Here is a 4,380-nt window from a genome sequence, read left to right on the forward strand (position 1 = left end):
TCACTATGATGGAGCACAATTGTGAAGGAAGCAAAAGTGATTGTGGTGTGCTTTGGCAAAATTACTATACTCAGCTAAAGTGACTTGATATGATTTTTAGATTACAATAATCATAAATTACACCATGAAACATAAAGGAGGATTTGCTCATATACAGTTCCTTGAACAAAAAAAAAAGTCTTCAAATTACAGCTTTTTGATTTCAAGGTCAGAAAATGAACACTGGTATGCAAGTTCTTTATTTAGTCTCAGTACCTGGGGATATATTTACTGCTTTAATTTACCACATTACCATATCTGAAAACTACCTACAATTCCTTGGGTGAATAAAGGGAAGGTAGGAGGGAAAAACAGGGATAAAGAAAAACAATGTGGAGAAAATAATGTAGTTGAAGTAATGAAACAATATGAGAAGAATTTGAAATGAAAAGAAAAAAAGAAATAGCAATTCTGTTTCTTCTAAAATTCACATTTGGAACAATGCTATTTACATAAATGAGATGCTGAAGTTAACTTAACAAAGAAATAAAGCCACCATGAGAGAAAACTTAAAGAAATATTTTTGCCAAAAACATTACAAAGCTATGCTTATTAATCATCATAGGTACCATATAAAATATAATTTGACTAAGTTTGAATGAAAACAAAATATCAGAAGTAAAAATGAAACCTTTTAAGGCATTCAAGTCTATATTGAAATTGGAAGAACATGTTGTAAATCTAATAAATTATTCTGCATAGTCAATTGCAGTTAGATTGGTCTTCTTACATCAATGTTTTGGAACTATTTTCCCTCGAATAAACATACAATGCCACCCTATCATCTGAATGTTAAAACCAAGTTAAGAATTTAAATATTACATATGTCTTTGTTCTCCATATGAGGTACTACCTATTGCATTATATTGAATTCAATTAAAAAACAAACAGCCGCTGCCGCAGCAGCTCCCAGCGCCAGGGCCGTCTCCCGCTCCGCCAGCCCAGCCATAGCGAAGGGGGTGTATAAGAAGTTTTTAGGAACATGGCTCGTACCAAGCAAACCGCCCGTAAATCCACGTAAATCCACCAGTGGTAAAGCCCCCAGGAAGCAGCTCGCTACAAAAGCCGCTCACAAGAGTGCTCCCTCTACTGGAGGGGTCAAGAAGCCTCACTGTTACAGGCCTGGTACTGTGGCTCTTCGTGAAATCAGACGTTGTCAGAAGTCCACCGAACTTCTGATTCGTAAACTCCCCTTCCAGCATCTGGTGCGTGAAATTGCTCAGGACTTCCACACAGATCTGCGCTTCCAGAGTGCAGCAATTGGTGCTTTGCAGGAGGCAAGTGAAGCTTATCTGGTTGGCCTGTTTGAGGACACCAACCTATGTGCTATCCATGCCAAACGTGTCAGAATCATGCCAAAAGATATCCAGCGAGCACGCTGCATACGTGGAGAACGTGCTTAAATTCCACTATGATGGGAAACATTCTTCATTCTCAAAACAGAAAAAAAATCTCTTCTTCCTGTTATTGGTAGTTCTGAATGTTAAGATATTTTTTCCCATGAGGTCAAAAGGTACCTAAGTATATGATTGCGAATGGAAAAATAAGGGACAGAATCAGGTATTGGCAAGTTTTTTCCATTTTCATTTGTTTGTGAATTTTGAATATAAATGCGAGGACATAAAGCATTAATGCGGTCAAAAAAATGTTTCCATGAACAAGTTTCAACGATTCAACTTTATAACAATTATAAATAAAACTGTTAAATTTTTCTGGACAATGCCAGCATTTGGATTTTTTTAAAAAAGTAAATTTCTTATTGACGGCAACTAAATGGTGTTTGTAGCATTTTTATAATACGGTAGATTCCATCCACTCACTATACTTTTCTAACTGAGTTGTCCTACATGCAAGTACATGTTTTTAATGTTGTCTGTCTTCTGTGCTGCTCCTGTAAGTTTGCTATTAAAATACATTAAACTTAAAAAAAAAAAAACAAACCCTGAGAGTACCATTGTATATAGATTGGAAATCACTCTGCTGCAGGCATTGGAGATCTAGAAACAAAAGACTTTCATGTGATCATAGTTTGATGCATAGAAAAAAAAAACCTTAAAGTTCATTTAAGTAAGCTCTCTACTACAGATGAAAAAAATTAGACCAAGAGAAATTAAGTACAGTGATATCTTTACATGCATCTCGCTTACAATGCCAAAGATATTGGGATGCTGGACAAAAATCCCTAAGGAGTCTGACAGAAATGATACAATATTTTCCTCTTCAAAATTCACAAAGTGTTTTTCCATAATGTTGGAACTGGTAAATGGGGAGTGGGTGGCGAAACAAAACTTGACTTATAATTCTTGACTCATAGACTACTTTTGTACTTTGGGGAGCAAGAAGTTAGAAAAACAAGGAGGTACCAGGAGAAATTGAAGCCAAGGAGTACTTGCTCCATGAAAAGCATATGGGAAAATGCAGTGCAGATGTCCCTGTTGCCAAGGCACCATATGTGGAAGACAATAGTGTTCTCCATAGTAACAAGGAAACTATGTAAAGGAGAATCATGAAAGATAATAATTTAATTTTAGACATGTCCAATAGTCAGTTGGAGATGAGAATCTGGAAATTAAAGAGAGATTGGGGTTATATAAGTAGATATTAATATCATCATCATAGAGATAATAATTGAATCCATGGATACTGGTAAGATCAACAAGTTAAATGTGGGGGAAAGTGGGGAGGTGGGGATGGGGAAGAGGATAGACCAGTTATGTGCAACCTGTACAAAGATTTAGCCAAATGTTACAAATGATTATTTTTCTTATATTGATAAATAATAGTTTAAATAAGATGGAAGTTTTCCCTTACTATTTCCCCAATCAGCCAACAAACTCTATGGGTTATTCAGGCAGCCTTTGAAGGACAAGGCTGATGATAAGTTTGAATTCAGTACTGGGTGGGACCCAACCACACTGGTAAAGATTAGTTCTGATTTAAGGACAATTACCATTTTATATAGGTAGAATTATTATAGTAACCCCACAGATGTTCTGTTCAGGTAATACTAGCTGGAGAATAGATTTCTTTTGTCTAGATCGCCTTTGGCAGAGATGGTGTCAGCACAGATGAATCTCTAACATCAATAGTGACATAATTAAAATCATGCCTTTGATCTTTCATTGGAATACGTCAACCTCTCATAATATTCATTCTCTTATTGTTAGCTGATTGGAGTTTATTTCTACCTGTTGAGAACACCTTCTTTTTCAAGAATATTTAAATTCCCAATGGCTCCCAAGGTTTGTCTTTGGCTTCCTAGAGTGATCTCATTTTATTATTTATTTGCTAACAATAATTGATAAATTGATTACTAGTTATCTCAAAATTAAGTCTCTCAGGCTTTGAATTCATAACAAAAGGAAACTGAGAAATTGAAGATAGGAACTATGAGATCTTATTCCTTAAAATATCTACTTTTTTCTTACATGGAGAATTATGGTAAAATAGCTGATCAACTACATCAGAAAATTGTCTATATTATTGTATGAATGACTCATGGAAAGGGAGTGAAATGGGTTTGGGGAGGACTAAAGAAGGAAGAGAAATCGAAAACTTTGCATGCCAAAGCAGGATATCCAATTGGAGATTTAAAGGAGAAATTATTTATTTTAACATCTTCCAAGAGCAGAAGGAATAAATTCATCTGAGTTTCTCTAGGTATCTAATAGTGAGTAAGAAGTTAACTGGGGAGTCAGGTAATAACTGTAAATTGCAATTAAAAAGCAAATAATTTCCATAGGTGTTTAGACTGAAAGAATATTTAGAGATAGAGTCCTACCATAAGAGAGGCAGCCTAGTCCCTAAAAAAATGAAATAAAAATGAGTGAGTCTTGTTTACCCATAGACACAATGTATAAAAACCACTACTATTGTGTAAGTAACTTGTTCAAGATAATGTAAGTAGCAAATGGCAGAGTAAGAATTCAAAACCAAGTCCCAAATCAACATTCTTTCTACTGTACTATAATGCCTCACCAATGAGTCTATATTCCAGAAGGGGATAAATAATTCAAAATGATAAGCAAGTTCAATATAGATTGAAGTGTGAGAGATAGCATACAATTAATTATAGGTGTCAAAAAAATTTTCATCAGAAGTGACACCTGAATTAATTCTTTGAAAAGATGATGATGTTAAGAAACAGAAGTTTAAGCATGTATTGTATGCTGATAGTCTAAGCAAAAGTCATGGAGGTAAGAGATGGAATGTCTTTAACAAAGCAGGACAGTTTGACTGGAGTATCCTGCATAAAGGAAAATAATGTGAACTGAATCTTGAAACAAGATTGAAGGATTATTTAAAGTTTTAAAGTCACACTGAGATGTCTATATCTTATCT

The 4,380-nt window shown here is 34.8% G+C and overlaps 1 pseudogene; it reads left to right on the plus strand.

Annotated features, from left to right (window-relative positions):
• Positions 1–1,021: 1,021 nt before the first annotated feature.
• Positions 1,022–1,442, plus strand: LOC141521859 (histone H3.3A-like; annotated as a pseudogene).
• Positions 1,443–4,380: the final 2,938 nt, after the last annotated feature.

This window comes from Macrotis lagotis, chromosome 1 (assembly GCF_037893015.1).
Source record: "Macrotis lagotis isolate mMagLag1 chromosome 1, bilby.v1.9.chrom.fasta, whole genome shotgun sequence".
Classification (NCBI taxonomy): domain Eukaryota; kingdom Metazoa; phylum Chordata; class Mammalia; order Peramelemorphia; family Peramelidae; genus Macrotis; species Macrotis lagotis.